Below are 21,060 nucleotides of genomic sequence, written 5' to 3' on the forward strand. Positions count from 1 at the left end.
ATCAGCACAATAAGGTTGTTAATAGAAGGCCGATTTTAATTTCTCCTTAAAGCATAGGTCTGCTATGAAAAGCATATTGGTTTTAATCCCTCCCGCTGCCATCGGTACTCCTGTTCCCCCTGCCTGCCTGCTTCTGTGTAGGCAGAGGGTAGCAGTGAAAGCCGGGCAGGTCCCCGCTGTCCCCTGGGGTGACGGGTGCCACCGCACAGAAGCGGCTTCTGGGTCAGCAGCAACCGGTTGCCATTTCCATGAAGCACAGAGCAGCTTTCATCCCCGGTCCCTCAGCTTCGATGCTTCCCAGCGGGAAGGATTTGGTGGGCAGCCCCAGTTATCCAGGCTGCAGAAAAGGCAGCGGCTGCACTCATCAGCTCAGCACCTAGCTGTCCACCAGCGCAAAGGGAATGGCAATAAGAAACTGGGGATTAAAACCATTTTTATTAGGCCGGTGGGAAAACACTGAAGCATTAGCATTTTTTAATTGCTTGTAATACTGCGTACGTAAGAGATGACGATGAACGCTAAGCAGAGGGCTTTTCCTCCTTGCCTTTGAAGTGCTACATGATTCCTCTGCTGCTTAAGTTTGTTTGCTTGCTTTCTCATGCTCCTGGACGGTACAAAACTACCTGCTGTTAGCTTTGCCCACCCTGCCAAGCCCCCAGCACGTGTTTTGTGTCCTGAGCCTGGCTGGGGCACCTGGGGTCCCTGCAGTCCCCCAGGCAGGTCACTGAGCTGCGGCACATCTCCTTTCCCTGCAGCAAGGCAGCGAGCCCACAGCCGTGGCTCGATTCAGGTTATCAAAACACAGTTCAAGTATTGTATTTTCTGCAGGCCAAGTCAAACACAATACCCAAACAAGAAGACTGTGGATGAGGGTGACCACGGTCAGTGGATCCGGGACGTAAATGCCATCTCCAGTGCTGGGTGGTGAGAACCACAGGAGACTTACACCCTCCTCAAGGAGCTGGAGAGGGGATGGAAGGGGGGGGCTTTCCCTTGCTTACAGGGATAATTTTATAACCAGGAGTTGTATAAGCCACAAGAAACATGATTGAATCATATGCTTCAGAGTCCTTGCTAATCTCTGTTCTCATAAATCAAGAAGGTAAATATAGATCAGTTATTGCCTGGGTTTATCAGGGTATATTTGAGCAGAAGCCATGCTGTCGATGCTTTATGTGGACAGCGAGGACGTACCCCTAACATTAATCTGGTTTGTCTAATTGATGTGTTGGTTTCTCTTTTGCTGACTGGATACGTTAAGAAATTACTCATTCACTCCTCCTGGTTTTTAATTGAAATCTACTTTATTGTACCCAAAAGCAAGAAACAAAAGAAAACTCTTCATTTTCCCCGTGTGCTCTGCACAGAGGAGATGGCACCAGCTCCTTCTTCAGCACTCGTTTCCAGCTCTGTTCAGCACTGGTTTCATGAGACTGAAAACATCGCCTCAGATTAGGTAAACCTTTTCATAAAAGCCATTAACTCCTCTGTGGAAAAGCTCAGTGGATTTTTCCATGAGATGTAATTTCTAAAAGCCTGTCTTTATAAATGTGCAAAGTTAAGGGCCAGGAAAATAACGATAAATTTTTAAAAAAAAAAGCAGAATGGGTCAACGTAAAGAGCATTTCATTTATGTACAAGACACTTGATTTCAAGAGCTACATCATGTCTATACCTGGCCCACTCCAAACCCCATACTTCAAAATGTGTATTTTTTAGTATTAGATCTGACCGAATTAGAAACTATATTATTATTTGTTTTGCATTCTGGATCAACCTTTTTTTCTGTCTACATAGTAGTAGAAAAACTTATTTTTTCCTCAACTTTCCAATTCTTTCCCTGCATTGTAAGAGCAGAATCTTTTTGCATACTAGCTGGCACATCAGTGATGAAAAACACGCTGTCCTAATATCCTCCCCCAGCACTGCAGAAGCTTGCTTGAAACCTATTTACTGCTAGGATGTGCATATTAATGTCTTGTCTTATTTGCCTCAACAAACAGAAAGGAGGCTATTTTAAGTTACTAGAAGATACACAAACTAACCAAAAATCCAATCTTCGTTTTATAGAGAAGCCATCTGGCTCATGTTCCTTCTTTTGCATTAATTTTAAAGCATCTTTGGGGTACTCTTGTGGACAGCACACCCCACGGATCAAAGGAGGGTCATTAAAGGATGGTTGCCCTATGCCTACACCAGAGACCTGACATGTGGCAAGTCCTCGCGCTAAAGCCAGCCGAGCCGGCACCCACGTGGCTTGAGATCCCATTAGCAGCTCGTAAGCGAGCCGGGACCCTGATCGCTGATAATGATGTAATGAATACCAGATTAAAACCTAAAACTATGCTACCACAGGCTACGATCTTATCAACCTCCCCTGAAAGCTGAGCTGCATCAGGCGCTGCGGTTCTTGAATAGGAGATTTCAACTAATATGCCGCAGGTAATTCAATCCGTGCAACTCTGCTCTTACAAGCAGCACTCGGCCAAGGCTGCATTATGATATTAAATCCATGGTGACTTCAGAGGTGTAGGCTTTGGCTCATCGTCCTTCAGCTGAGATACAAAATCAGGTTGAACAGACCTGGAATGACCTAGCCGACATATCTTGGCTGAGCTTCAACTGACAAATTGTGTTCAGTCCAAGGAAAACTGCACTATGATTTCATCTGGATAACATTTTCACCTTCAGTGCTGACCCTTCCCAACACTGCCCTTTGGCTTTAGCAGTAAGAAGGCATCGGGGAATAGTAGATCAATAGAAATGTCAATGACAACAAACTATCAGATCAATATAGTCCTTTTTTCTTCTGCAGTGCCACTGGTTTTGGAGCAGATGTGCAGTGCTCTCCTGCTGAATAGCTGATGCTACTTAGCTTCAGTCCGTGGGATGTTCACAAACCTTTCCTTTCCTGCAAGGCCTGCTCTTGGGACAACAGCAGTTATTCTGGACACGCAAAAAGCTACACTTTTGTGGAAAAACAAACAACAGACAATAAACCCACTTATTTGCATGCAAAGCAAATGCACTCGTGCAAACAGCAGCCTCTCTTCGAACCCTGGGATGGGCAAAGCCCCACCCATTATTAGCAGCAAGATGGATAAATCAAGCAGCCAGTTAAAATGCCCAGGAAGCATTCACATCTTTTTCTTCCCTCCTGAAAAAAAAGGTTGGGTGGTTTTATTTTTTTTATTCAAGCAGAAATAGTTCAGCCTCTAGGTAAAATTTGGTAAGTAAATGCTAAAATACTCTGAAGACCACTAATTTAACCTGGCGCTCTCAGCGGTAGCGAGCAAGCTATTTGTGTACAACCCCCAAACAAATACTGTGGCCTAATGCTGCTTTTACTGAGGACAACAGAAACAGCTTCTCCCGTGCGTGGGCAGCCCAGCAGAGAGCGAGCTGGACCTGTGACCGTAGTGGGGATGGGGACAAACAGCTTGTGGATGCTCCCCAGCCCTGTGTACAGCACGGCAGGTACCACTGCCCACCCAGAGCCCGGCTCTGCCAGCCAGGTATGACAAGATGCAGGTGATGGGGAGCTGAAGTGTGTCCACAACAGGGGCCGTGAGAGGCAACAGGGGAAAGCAATGGAGATGAAACGCAGCCTGGTGCGTGCAACGTCACGATAGAGCAAATCAGACCCCGATAGCCTCCCAGAAGAAGCAGCCCTGCAGCAACACATCTTTCCTGCCCCCTGCTCACTGCAGGTGAATCGGGCTACGTGTCCTCTTGCCAAAGCCTTGTCCTCAAAGCATTACCACTCTTTTAACAGAATCATTTACAGCACTTGCTCCTATAGCAAAGAAAAAATGTTCTCTCTGAGCTCTTTACTGACAGAGTGAGTTTCTGCCTAAAACTAGCCCAGCATGGCTCCTGCTAGAACCACAGCTTTATTGAGATGAGTGGATGGCTAAGCCAAGCAATCCTCTTCAGCTTGAGAGACATGTCTTTACAGGGCACATGAGGGTGGCAAACACCACGACCCAACGCTCTGGACTAAGAACTGAACCACCAGAATGGGTCAATGCTGACAGGTACAGACTACATGTTGTACATCGCATCAAACCCAAGGTGGCTGGCAGCTTTTGGAGAGCTTGAAGACATCAAGTAGGTGCTGCTCTTCTGGAGAGCACCCAATGGGAGTCAAACTCATGCCTAACACAGTCAGAGATCTTACCCTGTGGTGACTCTACATCCAGAGTCACGTCCTGCATGCGATCTGCCAACAAATCCATTAAACATCCCTGAGCTGGTATCATTTTTGTGCTATGATACTTTACTTGTTACTCTCAGAATAGATAACCAAGACCAAATCCTGCCACCACCTACACCCCTGTTACTTTAACTGAAATCCAGAAGAGCTAAACCCACCTGCAGGACAGCGGGAACTGATACTCAGCAATGTATCAAGTTTCGCTTGATTAAGACATAATCATCACGGCATACGTGGTGTGACCTGGATGGACAGGTCGCACTTAGCGGCTACCCAGTGGCCCAAAACATTAACGTTAAACATGGGATGAAGAAAACGAGAAGGCAACAAAAGCACTTCTGCCTGGTTTTGTTGTTAAAAGCAGTCTTCTCTGGATAAGAAAAAAATAGCGTGTGGTCCTTTAAATAACGCAGCAGCCTCCAAACACTGAATCATTTAATCCCCTCTCGCTGCCGGCTGCTTTATCCCAGCCTCCCCCAAAGGCACGTCTGCAGCCCCATTGCAGCCCCTATCCCAGTGCGGGAAGGGGACTGCAGCTCCCCGGCCCCCAAGGTGGGGTGTCCCCACATGTGTCCCCACCCCATGAAGCCCCCAGCCCCATCATATGGGTCTTTATCTGCCCGTGGCCGAGGTTAACGCAACTGTTTTGGTGCCGGTGGGAGCTCCCCGCTGGGGACGGTGATGGCACGACCAACGGGCATCGCTTCTTTTGCGGGCACCGGCGACAGCCTCCAGCCAGGGGAGAGGCCACAGCTCGTGCTGGAGCTAGACTCGGGCTGTACGTTCGCATACGGCTTTGAAAGGGATTTCTTTAATGCTCCGTCACCCCGTCTCTGTCTGAACGGGGAACTTGTCTGATGGACGCATTACCTGTCTTCTCCGCTCAACCTGGCATGGAGGATATGGAGCAAGAAAGAGGGAGGCTGAGAGAAATCTTAGCTGGATAAAATCAAGTGGCAAAGCATCCCCGGGCTTCACTGTGCTGGGATTTTACCCCAATTTCTGTTTATACCCCCACACCACTGACATTCCCTTCCCATGCAGGGGGGAAGCGCCCTGATATGGGTCTATAAGAAACACCCACATGGCTGTTTTATTTTAACCTGTCCAAGATTCCGCTTGCCAGGGCAGATTAACCCTTTCCCGTGACCGAAGCAGAAATTAAGTCCATGGCCAGTTCCACCATAGACAAATAATTTAAGTGATGAAGAGGGTGCCCCGTAAGCCCTGGGCTCATTCCCTGCCCAGCTGCGTCAGGGCTGCAGACCCTGTGCATCAGGGTGAGACTTCATGGGGTCAGGGAGGAGGGAGGTACAGCTCGCCACGCAAGAGACTTGTTTTCATCTGCCCAGCTAATTGCATCCGCCCAGCTGAACCCTCCCGGCGAAGTCAGGGTCCCATAAAGCATGTAGAGACAGTCCCTCACCCAAAGAAATTACAGCCTGTGCAGCCAACACACCCACTGAGACTAGGCAGTATTTTCACTATCATTTCACAGCATTAGGGCTGCAAAGAACAACAAAGCTCGCCCAGGAAACTTGTCGCAGAGCCAGTAACTTGAGTGAGGTTTTCTAAGTCTTGAGTTGGGTCTTTAATTACAGGACTATCCTTCCTCACGCTGGTATTCATCATGCCACCAGCCATCAACAGGAAATAAGACAGCAAGATTAATCCCTCTTCTTATCCTCCTACATTAATGCCTCCGTCACTTTGACCCCTACAGGGTACTCACTGAGTTTTCAACTCATGCTGATGCAAAAGAAAGAAAGAGAGTGGCCAAGCATCCTGGTCGCATTTCTAAAAATACTGGTGCTCCTGCAGGGCTCCGTCTGGTCTCTGCTCAGAGACACTGTCAACTGAACTTTGCAGTGGATGTCCAGGAGCTACTGCTGTTCAGTGAGTTATCTTGTGATGCCCTGGACCAAATCAGAGCAAGAACGCTTGCCAAAGCTGTGGACATGAGTTATCGGACACGGGGAGCGAGCAGGTGGACGTCTAACCACCTCCCGTCGCTGCATCCCAATGGCTGCTTAATAGGATGTCCCTGTAAGCAGCCTGGTGCTTGCAGACAAAAGTAGTGCTTTTCTACGAAATACCAATCTTTCCTAAGAGCCAGCTGACACCCTCCAACTGCCTTCACTAAATTATAAGTGTGTGACGGAGACTGTGCCTTCAGCCCCGCTCGTCTAACAGGAGCTGCTGGAGGGACAACAGCCAACGCACACGGATGTGGGAATGGCGAGGCAAAGATGCTGTGGCTTCTCCCTGTTGGTGCCCAGTGGAGTTCAGGAGCGAATATTTGAAAATACATAATAATTTCCAATTCTTATGCCGATTTCAAATGCAATTTCTGACTGGAATTTGATTTTCTTCCAAAATAGTTTTTTCCTCCTACAACTTCATTTGTTTCAAGTAGCTTTTTCTTTGGAAACATAACCCAAACCAGTGTGTCTTGCAAAACCCACAAATATATGATGGGGTAACCAAGCACACATGTTGGGAGCCCAATGTAAATCCAAGGGGAACCCAAGCTATTTCTCTCAAACAGCCCATTAGCCATTTTTGATGATGTCAAAATGTTTTAAGAAACAGCATTAAGGAAAACTCATCAAAATAAAGGAGTTAGAGATAAGCCTTTCCTTTCTGAGGAGGTTCCATGAAGGGAAAGACAGCCCACAGGGTGAGGATGCTGGATGCCCTAGAGGGACTTGGAGGCGAGCAGGCCAAGAGTATGTTGACTGTCCTAATAAAAAGCTCTGTAGACAAAGAAATAGCCCAGAAAACCGCAGGAACCATGGTATTTGAATGGCACAACTAATTAGTCATGGGTGAGACAACTATGAGGGGATTATGAGAGAAGTAAACAAACATTTTAATAAAAGGAAGAAGGAAAAATCAATCGGGTGGCTTCTGCCCGTGTGTGTTCAGAGTCACAACAAAAAAAGTTATGTCCCACGAAATTGGAAAGGCCATATTTGATGCTGATAAGCAGAATGACTGAGATAATGAGATAGCAGCTGGTAGAGATCCCTGCTATAACGTGTTATTGATGCCAAAGCCTTGGTCAAATTCAAAATAGGATTAAGTATTTAAATGACTAGTCAGACGGCCACTTGCTGTTACAGAAAAATGGGCAGAAATTATTTTGATCTAGAAACTAGGCAGTGCCTAGAGACAGAGGAAATTATCGTGTACTTGGCTGTTATGGGAAATTTCACCCAAATCTGAGGGTGATCTCACTGATGGGATTTGTCTAGAGGGTACCTTAGCCTCATCCAGTTCTTTATCTAGATGACAGACTTGCATTTAATCAACTCGAAGGGCACCATTAGAGGGGCAGCTGTAGAAATTAATCTTCCTGCAAGACTGGAAGTTACAAAACTCAAGAGAACTGGGTAAGGATTAATGAGAAAGAGCTTAAGTGAGCCTCTGACAAAACATTTGCGCCTTTTATTACTCAAGGTGGTGGCAGGTTGTTTTGGGTAGGTATCACAGGATGAAACAGAGGCAAATATATAAAAAGTAGGTCAAAGCTGAACTGCAACAGGATCTGGAAAATTTTTATACAGCAAAATCTGCAGGAGCAAGAGGTCTGAGCAGTAGAGGGAAGGTGGAAGGCAGCAGTGGTATCGTGGTACCACAGAATGATTTGTACAAACTTGGGTGCTACAAGTAAGTACTAAAGAGGACGCAAAAGCCCCTCTGCTGATTCCAACCAAACTGCGACGGGCCAGATGTGCTGATAGCACCAGCCTGTGGGTCAGCCCTCAGAGCGTGCAGTCCCACGCTGTGGTACGCCAGTCCCAAGGAGTAAATACGGCTCGGGTGCCTCTGAACCCACACACCCAGATAAGTCCCTTTAAAACTTGGCCACACTGACAATCATTTCAGAAACACACCCCGCCGTGTCCTTTACTCACACACTCTACAACCACAAAGGAGTCAGATGTGAGCACAAAAGGCTGGTGGTGCTGTCAGCTAGAGTCCACCACGGTCTTAGAAGTGCTGCGAAACAAGATGCAATAGCAAATGGAGAAGCTTTTCTCTTTTGTTGAGATTTAGTCAAAGGGAAGCTCCCAAGATCAGCTATCCACAGCTGCGTCTAGTGTCCACGGACTGAGCAAAAGCAGCTGGGGGAAGCCAGTGAACGAGAAGAGAGACAACAACCAAATGGGAAGCATGGGCACTACAGACAGGGACAGGAGAGCAGCTGCAGCTCTGAGTGTTGCTTTCAGGCAATCAAAAAATAAGGGAGAGAATAAAAACAGAGGTTCCAAAACTGCCGGTTGTGAGGAGGGTAATCAGCTGGCTGCACTTTGGCTCCGGCGAGGTTTTTTCTGCTGTGTGCTGTATGGTGTGATGTGTGCTGGCCAGAGCTGCAGGAAGGGAACAGAGCATCGTGTCATCCTGTGATGACACCTCCTGCTGACCAGCAGTAACCTGGGAGAGGTCTTTGCTGGTCTTGTTTGGGAAGAGAGGGGCTGCAAAGAGAGTGCTGCGAAGGAGGGAAGAGAGGGAAGTAAAGCTAAGCTGGAGAGAGGAAGGAGTCTCGTAAGAAACGGGGAAAATGATGGCACTCGTCTGGAAAGCCACAAAAAAACCCCACAGAAATCAAAGCTGGAAAGGAAATCAGAGATGACATGCGGTCCACTGTCCTGCCCAAAGGCAGCATCATGGACATCCTGGCTAGGTTTATCTGTGCAGCGTTGCTGTTTGCGTGTCCCCAGAAGGTCACTGCCATTGATGCAGCTCTTGTCGGGGTCAGTCACATTAGGCAAACATTGGCTTCCCGAACTGACCTGAAACTGAAGGATCACATCTTTCATTTTTACCAGCAGACATTTATTTCAGTGTTTTGAGAATGAATAGCTTCTCCCTGCCTGAGGCACACCCTGCATCTGGGAATGGGTCCTGTTAGAAGTCACAGCATGCAGCTGTAACAGGGGCTGAAATGTGATCCTCACCAGACATCACTGGAGATGAAACCATTTTGGATTTCATGTCAAAAAGGTAAGAATACAGATACAGAGAGGGAGTGTTTCTGGAGGGAACCGAAGAGCAAGAATCAGGAAATAAAACTGCAATAAGGAATAATCTTGAACATGAATTTCCAGCTATCCTCCAAAGCAGCTCTCGATATAAAATATAAAATATGCCCTGTACCTGATACCTAACTCCTCCCAGCCAGGCCGTGGAGAGGGCTGGACACCACGGTGCGCTGCAACGCATGAGGCATTATTTTAGCCCTAATTCTGCCTGTTCTGGGATTACAGTATTAGCCCCCAAATCTCACAGTGTGGCTGAAGGAGAAAACAAAGGGGGGGTTCCCCACCCTCTGTCCCCGGGCTGAGGAAAACCCTGCTCTGGAGGAGACAGCCAGAAGAGTTATTTTTCGGCAGGGCAGCCCGCAGCCCTCAGGACACTCGGGCAGGCAGAGAGGACCCGATGGCTGGGGACGCGGCCGCGGGGGGATGCCAGCTCCGCGCAGGGAGCTCTGCCGGGCTCGCCTCCACCCGTGGGTATTGCCGGGCGGTCACATGCGGCGGGCGGGGAGAGCGCAGAGAGGGGGAAGCGCTGAATAATTGAGGAGCTGCAGCTCCCTCCTCCTTCCATCCCTCCATCCCTCCCTCCTCCCTCCCTCCATCCCTCCCTCCTCCCTCCGTTCGCGGCGGGGAGCCGGGGCCGGCGGTGCCCAGCGCAGCCCCCCCCGCCCCATCTTCTTCCACCCACCCACCACCCCCACCACCACCCCCCCCCCCGCCGGCTGCAGCAGCGCAGCCGCCCCCGCCGGGGTGCGCGCCCGCGGCCGTTCCGCAGCATCGCCCGCCCGCTGCCCTCCGCGCCCGGCGGTGAGTGCCCCGCACCACCGGGGAGGGGAAGGGGGATGGAGGGAGGCGGGGAAGGCGCTTCCCAGTTTTGCCACCCTCCTGCCCGGGGTGTGTGCGGGGGGGGGGGGTCGGAGAGTCTTGGGGTTCGGGGAAGCTGGGGGGGGGGGCATGGCTGCGAGCCCGGGTGGGAGGTCTGGCCCTGCTCCCCACCCTCCCCCACGTCGCAGACGGGGCCGGCTTGGCAAGGGGAGACCCCCCCCCCCCCGGTTCCTCCTGGCCACGGGGGACCGACCCCGACCCGTTTGGGCATTCCCCTTGCTCCGGTCAGGCTGCGGCCCCCCGTGTTTACAAAGTGTCGGGGCACTCAGCGGAGGGGAGGAGGGGGGGGGGGCGTCAGGGCTGACAGCACGGGATTGAGAGGAAAACAAGGGAAAACAAACAGAATGAGAGGAGAAATACCGGGGGGGGGGGGGGGGGGGGGGGGCGCTGACCGAAGCGACAGCTCTCGCTACAGGTTACCGCACAAAACACGCGAGGGGAAGGTCGGGACGCTGCGGGCAGGGGGGCAGGAGGCAGGAAAGCAAGCCGAGCAGAAGAGAAACCGAGAGGGAGGCGGGCAAGGACGCGGGGGCAGGTTAGACCCGCCGGGGGAGGGGGGGGAACCGGTGGCCGCGGGCTGGAGCCGGGTCACGCGTGGGGCCGGGCAGCGGCGGGCGGGCGCTGTCCGTGGTGCTGAAGCCCCGACGGGGCGGCCCCCACCAAAGCCTCCCCCCCCCCCCGGCGCCCGCCCACGGACACGGCCGGCCCACGCAGACGGCCCCGATTTACGGCTCCGTCCTCCCGCCGGCGCCTGCAAAACTCGCTCTGACTTAGATCCTGGCAATAATGGAGTTAGCTTCCTTTTTACGTCACCCCCGACTGGGTGCTGTTTATTGATTCCACACGGGTATTTTCGAACTGCCTAATACCAACCGTCTGGCCGCCTCAGCCCCGGGTAGGTGTGCTTCAGCATCACTCCGTTGAAAATCCTGATCTCTTTTCTCAGAACGGCTTTCCAGCTCAGGTTTTGTGGCCTATTAAATGCTAGTTTGTACAGATCGACTTAGCGGCTGCCTGTCACAGACTGTACGGAGAGACCTCTAATATAGGGCTTCCTAAATCAATGCAGACTCTGGGGAGGAGTAGGAAACAGTATTGCTCTGGTCGACCCCAGAGAAGACTTTTGTCTCAAAAGGGCCATGTCTGATTTAATCTAGCATATTAACTAATTAATCCTCCCAGTGTCCCTAAGTAGTAGGCAAGTACATTTTAACATGCCAAGGCATTTGTTTAATTGCCCAAAAAGTGTCATGAGACTGAAAGTTTGATTGCTAAAGATGTTTACGTGTGTTAATTTTACTGGTACACATCGCTAAGGCATATGACTTACCGTAGTTGAACAACATACTGTAAACAAACAAAAAAGCTCAAACAAGCCGAAAACAATACTAGAGTGAAATGTTGCCTAGCTTAAACTGAATAATTATCTGTTCTTAAAACATACTGCTCCATGGGGAATCCTTGTTGCGTGAGAACAGAAAAGTAAGGGGTTCTTGCAGAGATCCAAGGCCCAAGTGCTGTTTCCCATTTTCATCTGTCAAAGGTGCTGGACTTTGCCAACAAAACAGAGACTGATGAGTAGTGAATGATGCCAACAAAGAATCTTAGGTCCTCTCAAAGTCAAATGTACAGTACATATCTGAGAAGACAGGACGGAGGCAATATCTGCAATAGGACAAGCCATTGAACAAGACCAAGGAAAAAAGAGCCTCATTCAATTGCTGCTCAGTAAGGGGAGATGGAGGAAGGAAATTTTACCTCAGCCCTTGGAAACTGAGACTGCTAGAATACAATAGACATCAACAAAAATGACAATAAAATGGGAAGTAAAAAAAGCCAAAGCCTGTCAAGGATGGGAGAAAGGCCCTTACAATGGAGGAACTACAGCACCCGAGCAACTCACTTGATTAAAAAGAAGGGTGGGAGGTGACTTGATTCTTAAATCTAAGAGCCTCTACAGAAAGAAATTACTAGGCGCTGAGTTATTCCTCTGTCTGCCAAAGAAAGGCACAACACAAACTAGTGCCGAGATGCTAAAGCCAAAACATTCTGGTTTAAGTGAAGGATCACATTTTTGAACAGTGGAGGGCTGATGACCTGATGAAGGAGCCATCAGAAAACCTGCTGGATTCTCCATCTGTTTATGTCAAGACTTGATGTCCTCCCAAAAGACACAACTGAGCCAAAGCAAGTCATTGGGCTCCCTGCAGGAGTAATTGCCTGGAAGCTAATGGCCTGCAATTCAGACAAAATGAACTTGGTGGACTTAATGGTACCTTTGATCCTTAATTCCCCAAGTTAGGCACAGAGACGTACAACTTTGCTCCCAGGTGCCCCAGCCTCCCCTCTAGACAAGTACAACATTCCCAGCAGGTGGGATTTTTGACCACATACCAAAAGCAGAACAAATGACTGACCAACTTATATTTTGAATCCCCCAATTTTCCAACTTTTTTCATTAACTCTCCCTAAAAAGAATCTCTTTCTTTGGGCATATTGCTGTGAAGTGAAGCAATTTAAAACATACATCATTCTCCTTAGGGAGTCAGTCATGACTCCCAAGTCAAGACATATCTTACCCTTCTCTAATTTTTTAGGATCATTTGAAAATGATGAAAATTCACTTTTTATGGAACTTCAGAGTCTCAGATAGGATTGTATCAGAAAGGATTCCAGCCCAAAATATTTTAAAGAACATATTTATAGGCTGACTTGACACTACTTCCTTCTTGAGCATAAGACAGTCTGTTTTCTCAGTTCTGAAATCACACACATATAAGATTTCATCCATTTTCCCTTGAAGGCAACAGGAGTTTTTCTAGAAAATTCACTGGGAACAGGATAACCTCTCAATGGCTAAATTCATGGTTTTCCTGTGAAGCCCTGCAACATTCAAGCGAATAGGATGGCAAGAACTTACACAAACATAAATACAATCCTTTTCTTCATGAAAAAAAATAATAAAGAGGATAACAGAATAGTCTGTAACAGAATATACTTAGTCCCTCAGACTTCTTAGCCCCCCAAAAATCAAAACTTTGCTTTCACAGCACCTGACCTATTAAGATCATCATAATGTACATGTTTAAGCAACATGTTGTTGTTTGGATTATTAAGACATTCTAAAAACAAGAATGTAAAAAAAGAATCAAATACTTCTACATCCGTATGTGGTAGAGGGATCCCTGTGTCACACAAAAAAAACATTAGCAGGTGGGTAACATTTGTGTCTTTCACATTGATTAAGAAAAGAATATTTAAAAAAAAAAAAATCACTCTCAGATTAGTGCTGTCTATAAAATATAAAGCCATGGTTGGGCCTGAACTTGTCATTCTTGTGAGAGACAGTAGATCTAGGGATGCAAAAAGATCCAGAGTCAAGAAATATAGTAGGCTTTTTTAAGCTACTTCCTATGGATATGAAAACCTGGCCAGAGTCTCACCTTGGCCCAGGGTGAGTCTGCTGAACTCATTAAGCCACCCATGATGTAAACAGGAGCAGATTCTAGCTTAGACCCACAAGCCACAGAGATTCCTAAAACATTTTTCATTCACAAGCAATGAGATGTAGCTGTGCTGTGGTTGTCAACTGGAAACTGCCTTCTAGGACTGAGCAATTTTTCTCTTGTATGTGTTTCCTTGGCTCACCGAGTAGCAACCCTGCCTTTAGGCTACATGGTCATCGGCACGGGGCTGGGTGCTCCAGGTAGCGTTGACACTGCCACCAGGCTGGAACATCCCTAGGAGAAAACTATTTTTCCCCACAATAAAACTGTCAGAGTGAAGCCCAGGCACTTATGAAACAAAACCAGTGAGATGGAGCCACGCAGCACGTGACTCTATTGTTTCTGTTCCTCTGCACGGAGACAGTATCAATAATTCACTGAAATACATGATACCATAAATTAAATTTACCTGGCAGGTGAACAGAAGAAGAGCTTTTGCAGCGCAGGTTTTTCGAGCACCACGTCCTAATTCTAAGAGGACAGAGTTACAGGATCAGGTGGTTTGCTGCCTATAGGGAAATGGGTTACTGCTGCCATGCTACAAGTGTCTATGGGGGTATCTGTGTCGAAACTTTAGGTAAATGTCTATGAAACCGAACGTGTGGTTTTGAGGGCAGCCCCTCTCAGCAGCCACTGACTCTTGCTTGTTGGTGACTGTGACCTAAGTTGGTGGTTTGGTCCACTCCTCCTGCAGGTCCTCAGCTCCCTGAGTGCAGGCTGGGTCTTACTCAATGAAGTTTTTTAAACCTGAGGATGGAGACACCCCCTTGTGCTGAGACACCACTTGCACATCTGGGCACGTTCCACCCACAGCAGCACGATTAAAACCTAGCTTTAAACATGTGCTTGAGCATTATTGAACCAGGTCTTCATGACCGACCCATTGAGTCGTATTAAATGACCAACTGCTTCGTGGTGCTCAGCCCACCTGGGTGGCCTCCAAGTAGGATATGGACACCCTAGTCTGCTGGTGAAGGAAACGTACGCTTCTCCTGTCTGTCCTTCATCCTCGGCTGAGAACAGGCAGAAAGCATTGGCGACAGGTCTTGTGCTGCTCCCAGCAGGCCCGCAGCGAGGTGCTCGGGAAGCATCTGGGTACGCCAGTGCCTTGTCTAAGGCACCTGGGCAACGTCAGGTGTGTTCCACTCATTAACCGGCTGTGGAAGCAACGGGGACCAGGACATGTGCAATTAATAACTAGGGTCACCAGCTCTGCACAAAGTAAATTAAGACAGAAAGAAGGAATACGTCAAGTTCCCGTGGCTGAGACTCCAGCACAAACAAGAACTGCAGCAAGAATATTTCAGCAAGTCTAGTCTCGGCTTTTAATTGCGTACGGGCACACCAGTTGAGTTACGCTCGCCAGGCAGGGCAGCACACCATGGGGAGACCCTACTTAGTGTAGCTGGGACACAAAATATGTCGCCTTCAGTGACAGAGTTTGGGTTTGGGGGTTTCACCGGTAAGGGAGGCTAAGAGCAAGTATGCAATTAGCTACCAGGGCTTCAATGGCAAGCAGATTTTAAGCTAAAGGTAATCACGTTGGCTCATGCTGATTCCCTTGCTATAGAAGGACATCTCCGGGCAGTGTGTGCGCATCACTCAGAAATATTATAATACCCTAATTTTTCTGCTATTAGCATTTTTCAGAACATATAATTCTTCATTTAATTCTGCTTCACTAGTACCAGCCTAGATGCTGATTTAGTCTTAGATGTGCATTCGTAACTCATTTACTGGGAAATGTCAAAAACCCCTCATACTACAACACCAGGTATTACTCACACTACATGCCGCTTAGGTGTTGTGGTGCATTTGCCTGACTGATGATGATAAATGACTAAACACAGAAAATCTATTCTAAATCATCTTTGATCAACTTGTGCTCACATTACTCATGTAATCGGTTGTGTTGAAATGCAGGAGGATTACTCATGTAAGGCAAGGATTTTTTGTCCTAGTGAATAATAAGAATAAGCAGCCAAACACGTAATAAAAGCAGCAGGAGCTGCTATTCACTTCCTTGGAAGCGAGTTGAAACTACCTCACACTTCTGTTGAGGAATTTAGTGACACAGGCTACAACTAGCCAAATTACCCTGCAGCTCTAGGCTCCCTTTTTCATACACAAAAACCTCCCCCATTGATTTGCATTTACTACTATTGCTTCTTCTGGGGGCTTTAGTAGGCTCAGGATTGAAGAATGTGTCTTTCCAGCTTCTTCTGAGGAAAGTCGTTCTCTGAGAACATCTCCTGCATTAATTAGCTGATAGCCAAAATCATGGAAACGGGGCAGTGAGGCATAATCAATTACACTTGTATAACCGCTGATGGAACACGATAACTAATTAATGAGACCGTGTGCACATACAAAAGAGAAATGCATTTGAAAACCAGCAAGAGCTGAACCATGTTTGTAAGCCTGATGTGTTTACAGTGTAAAAGACCAGTTCAGAGTGTTGCTAAATTATTAGAGAATGCTGGAAAGACTGCTGGTAAGTGAGAGTCAGCAGTGAGAGGAAAAAACAAACAAACAAACAAAACACAGTTTCTTAGTGGGGAATAAAAGAATCTCTATAAAAACAGCAATCTCCAAAATAGAAGTAGAGGCTTAAAAATAGGGAACTTTCAGATCCTCTATTTGATGCACAGGTAATTTTTTTTTTTTTCCCCTGGTTTGGATGACAAAGCCAAAGTGTTAAATCAGTACTTTACTGTAAGATTTGTGGTTTTGCCACTGAAATTCAAAATGCTACCCAGAAATGAAATAAGTTGTCATAATGATGCATCAGCCAGTGTCTCACAACAGTAAAAATCCATTTTGTTTAGAGAGCCTCACACATTAATAAATAACCCATTCTGTGAATTATGTCTAATGAAAAAAGCTCTCATGGCTGGCTTGGAGCAAACCACAATGACTTTCATTCTGCAGTGTAAAAGTATGGATCCACAGAGAAAAGAAAAAGAAAGCACAACCCAGTAATTACACAGATTTCCTCCTGCATGTTGTTAAAGCAAAGACAGTTTTTAAATGAGTATAATTCTAGAAGTGACTGTCTGGTAACCCAGGTCTAAACATTTTAGTGATACAAAGGCAGCCCTTGTCCACTCCGACAGCGAGATTCGTTACAGAAAATGTGTATTTCATCAAAGCAGTAATTACTGAAAGTATAACTCATTACCCCAAAACAGGAAAAAGCCCAGAGTTGCAAACACAAGCTGCAACCACCCCGCTGATGCCGATGGCAATCGTCCTGCTAGAACAATATCTACCTAGCATTGCAAGCAGGCAAATCACTACGCTCCGGAGAAGAAACCATACTACCAGGAAGATGCTTTTTCCTCTTGTGACAGCTCAGAGTCTGGAGCTGCTACTATCAAAACCAGAGGGAAGATTGCAGAAGTACGTGCCAGCATATGAGATGAATCTCGGTTCCCAGGCACCCGGCTCGCAGCGTTTTAAATGCCTGAATTTCAGAGGTCAGCACATTAGTCATTGAAACGGTCTAAGCACCCAGACCTGTGAGCACAGCTTCCTTTAGGAGCTTCATTTGTTCGACCGTGCCATGGCTAGTGACTGCAAAAGGATGGGGGAGGCCGTATGCGATAACCGTAAGCGTTGGTATCGATACCTGCACTTCAAATGCAAAATCACGCAGCTGCCACAAGTGAGCCTTTGAAGGTGCATAGAGCAACAAGGGTCCTTCTGCAGATGCCCATGGGCAGGTACAAAAGCAACGTTGTTTTTGATAAGGTACGGCTAGAGGAGCGTTGATAGTTTTTAGCATGGCTTCTCTTCCACCTTCTTAGAAAACCCAACTGAATTAACCACTCATGCACTTCTAAGGTAGCTACTTTCTCCATTTTACTGATGGAGAAGCAAATTTACTAATTTCATGTGGTTTCATCACTCTCGTAGAGGGAGCCTGTCAGAGCAGTTCCAAGAAGTTCCCGTTTCCCCATCTCCTGCTCAGCTCACCCAGCTATTGATTTATCATTTCCCTGCATTAGCAGTATCACTACTTTTTTAAGGCTTTTACTTTGCCATCTCAAGACAACCATGGCAAACTAGACCTTTTTGAAAATGTGCAAATTGATTATACCTCTTTCTCTGTAATTCTCTTTTTTCTTTTTTTTTTCCCTGGTGATTAAATAGGTTTTTTGCAAACACAAATGGAGCACTTCATGCATATTGCATTACTTACAGCTCGGCACTCACAGACTGTTGTACCTGTCATAAGTACCCTGCACTCAGTCCTACGCCACTCTGCACCATGAGGAATCATCGGTACGTGGACAAAAAGGGCAGAAAACAAGTGGAAATACAAAATGCCAGGCATAGGACTGCTTTCTATAGGCACAAGGGAGAAGGACAGCAGAAAACCTGATGTCTTGGGGAGGTGGATTTACTGCCTATGGGGAGGGGATGTGCCTGCAGGGATGCCCGTGAGCATCTCGGAAAGGGCAAATGGTGCCTGTGGGTTTCCATCCCCTGCAGGCTATAAGAGCTATAGGTGCTACCTCCAAATGCATCCAGCCTCTAGGAAGGAGGAAAACACCAATTCCTCCAGCCCCAGAGCTGTTTCTCACTAGTCTGAAGCTCCAGAGGATCCCAAAGGACCCTGACCACCTGGACCAATTGCTTGTGATGCTGGCATGTAATTAACCCCGGCAAAGTTTAGAAAAACCCAATATCAAGGGATCTGCTGGCCTTCACCGCGACCGGCTTTGATTTCACCTCTGAGTGTGTTACTTCAGCTCCCACCTATTCCTCATCCAGGCAGGAAGATGAGCACTCAGCCACCTAAACCTCCTCGTTGATCACCTTCATGGACACGCTGCCCAAAGATGAGTGCTCAAATACTGAATTAGCTATTTAGCTTAGGAATCGGAACCCACCGGCTGCAAGACAAAAAGGAGTTTTGACATCTCTCCCATCCTTCCCTCCACCTTTCCCCTGATTATTCAGGCAGCCCAGTCTCTCCCCAGAGAGGACAGCAGGTAAACCAGCACACCCTATCACCCCTCTGAAGGCTGGAGAGGGGCAAAAAGGGTAATCTCTATGTACCTGCTAATTATTTTATTGGATTACATTTCTATGCTCTTTTGACTCTTTTTTGCACTAGAGACTAGAAAATAAAATTTAAGGACTCCTGGGGGCTGGCTCTGGATGCGTGGCACCCTTGCCTTATGTCTTTGGTCAAGTTCAATATTTCCTCTTTTATTTTGCTTATTTGCCAAAATTAAATAATGATGCTTAGCCATTTTACAGCAGTGCTAACGCTGGTAAAGCACTTAAAGTAACAGAGATGGAAATAACACAGAGAAGTGCTGTTCAAGCCCTCCAGTTCCATTTTGCTATGAAGGTGCAAAAAAAAAAAAACAAAATCCCTGAACATATTTTTTTAGTTGATGCAACATAGAAAGTTGGTCTTAAGCCTGAAATATATCACTAGTTTAATTTAGCGAGAATTTTAGTTTAAATTAACCACAGCTTCACTTGAATTGCTCAAGCAGAGGTAAAAATGGAAAGTTTAAAAGTAAAAAGAGCCCAAAATTAACAGCAAAGGCACAAGGCCAGATCGCTGAAGCTGGACCCACGTGAACGGCGCCAGGACCAGCAGGGACCAGCCCCTGCTCTCGGCTCTGTGCCTGGCTTTTAAATCCCTTTAAGGAGGGCTGATGATGGAGACGGAGCCAGCTTTTACAGTGGCAGCCCAGCTGGGGATCAACACTGTAAAACAAGCACATAAAACTCCAAATCAAATTGCATTCGCAATGAAAACATTAAGATGACGAGCAGCCCCGGCAGAAGGCATCCCTCTGGTTGGCGGCCGCCGGAGCTGCTGCCTGACTCCCGCCGCGCCGCATCACACCACTGACGTCATTTCTCTCCCTGTTGTAGGAGCTCTAATGAAATTCAGTATCTTGTGTCTCTTCGTACAAGTCAGCCTCACCGTTACCGAGCTAGTAATTAAAAGAAAAAGGGGAGGGGGAGCAGGGAAGTCAAGCTAGCACCTTTTTTTCCTTATTCTCTTGTCCTTCGTCTGGGATTACAGTGGGTTTGCTGCCAGGAGCCGCCTCTCGCATCATGTTGAGCCACCTCTCGCATCCCCTCGAGCCTTTGGGACTCCTTTTCCCCAAGGGCAACGCTGCAGCCCAGCTCAGCACGCAGCCCCTCTGCAGAGCCGGGAGGGGGTCTGAGGGCTCTTGCTCCTGTACTGTAAACATCTGTGTTACTATTTCTAAGGTCCACAGCAGGGACCGCCTCGGGGTTTGATAGGAACCTGCTTCGATCCTGCATTTCTGGGGCACATCTCCCCCGGGCAAGGAGGAAGGGGCTTTCCCCATAAAAACCCCTGCAGCAAACTGGGCGCTGCTGTCCTGCATGCCGAAGCCAGGACCATGCTGACCCAGCTGCTGCTGGAGCATCAGCAAGTTTTTCTCTGTAATAATTACTTCTGTGAGCCACGAAAGCCAGAGGAAATCCAACCTTTTTGTCTTAGTGAGTGCCCCTGCCTGTCTTTCCATCAATACACCAACAGGAACTCGCTTTTTTCATTTATCCCCATCACCGTTCTGTTTCTTGTTGCACTCCCAGCATTTTTTAATAGAGGTCTTTGCTTAAGGATACCCCTATGGACGCCTGGATGGAAGGGAGTCATTAACAGAAAAATCAAGCAGGCCATCCCAAAGCACAGACAAGGTATGGGGAAGCTCGTTTGGGGAAGCCGGAGCTGCAGGGGGTGACGAGGATGGGCGATGCTGGGGGGGTACCGTGCTGCATCTCACCAGCACAGGGCAGCCAGCAGAAAGGACCTTTACACCAGGAATAATTCAGCACCGACCCACACACTAAGAAAGATCCATGCCTGTAAATACCTAGGCCTCTCCTTCTGACTTGATTGCTGTTTGAGTTAATTTACCCTAATGAAGAAGAGTGTTTCGGTACAAACAGCGGTTGCTAACAAGCGCGTGGTGGCAGCAGCAAGCGCCAGCCACCGAGACGGCAGCCAGGGAAAACGGACCCAGACTGCCTGATGATGGAGAGCTGTGCAGCTCCAAAACCCAACTGCAGCTCCAAAACCCGACTGACTGCAGCTCCCCGAGTCGGGCTTGCCCCCTCCGAGCCACAGCTCCCTTCATCTTCCCAGGTTTATAAGGACGAGAACAGATAAAAAAACCCCACAAGTGAAAACTCTCTTTCCTTCTCACTGTGTGCTTCTAGCTAGCCAGGGTTAGTGGAGCAGAGCAGAAGCAAGCTGTCTCTGCCTCATGTAAATGGTTACCATCCATGAGATATTTTTTTATAGTTTCAAATGGAGTGAAAGGATGTTTTCCAAGCTACAGAGCAGCAATATGCTGATCTCGCTTAAACATCTGGAATAGTTTCGAATGATCGCTTTAATTGA

At 47.6% G+C, this 21,060-nt stretch overlaps 1 protein-coding gene across 4 annotated transcripts in view; it reads left to right on the forward strand.

The window, feature by feature from the left end:
• Positions 1 to 9,126: 9,126 nt before the first annotated feature.
• Positions 9,127 to 21,060, forward strand: part of SLC7A14 (solute carrier family 7 member 14) — a 34,701-nt gene continuing 22,767 nt past the window's right edge. The window contains exon 1 of one of the 4 annotated variants that reach the window (XM_052804502.1): positions 9,127 to 9,226. The gene's annotated coding sequence lies outside the window, so the exon portion shown is untranslated. Of the gene's footprint in view, positions 9,227 to 9,946; positions 10,066 to 20,256; positions 20,355 to 21,060 lie in introns of those variants that run through there. The other 3 variants (XM_052804499.1, XM_052804501.1, XM_052804500.1) reach the window with 3 other exon arrangements.

Source organism: Harpia harpyja, chromosome 12, assembly GCF_026419915.1.
Source record: "Harpia harpyja isolate bHarHar1 chromosome 12, bHarHar1 primary haplotype, whole genome shotgun sequence".
Lineage (NCBI taxonomy): Eukaryota > Metazoa > Chordata > Aves > Accipitriformes > Accipitridae > Harpia > Harpia harpyja.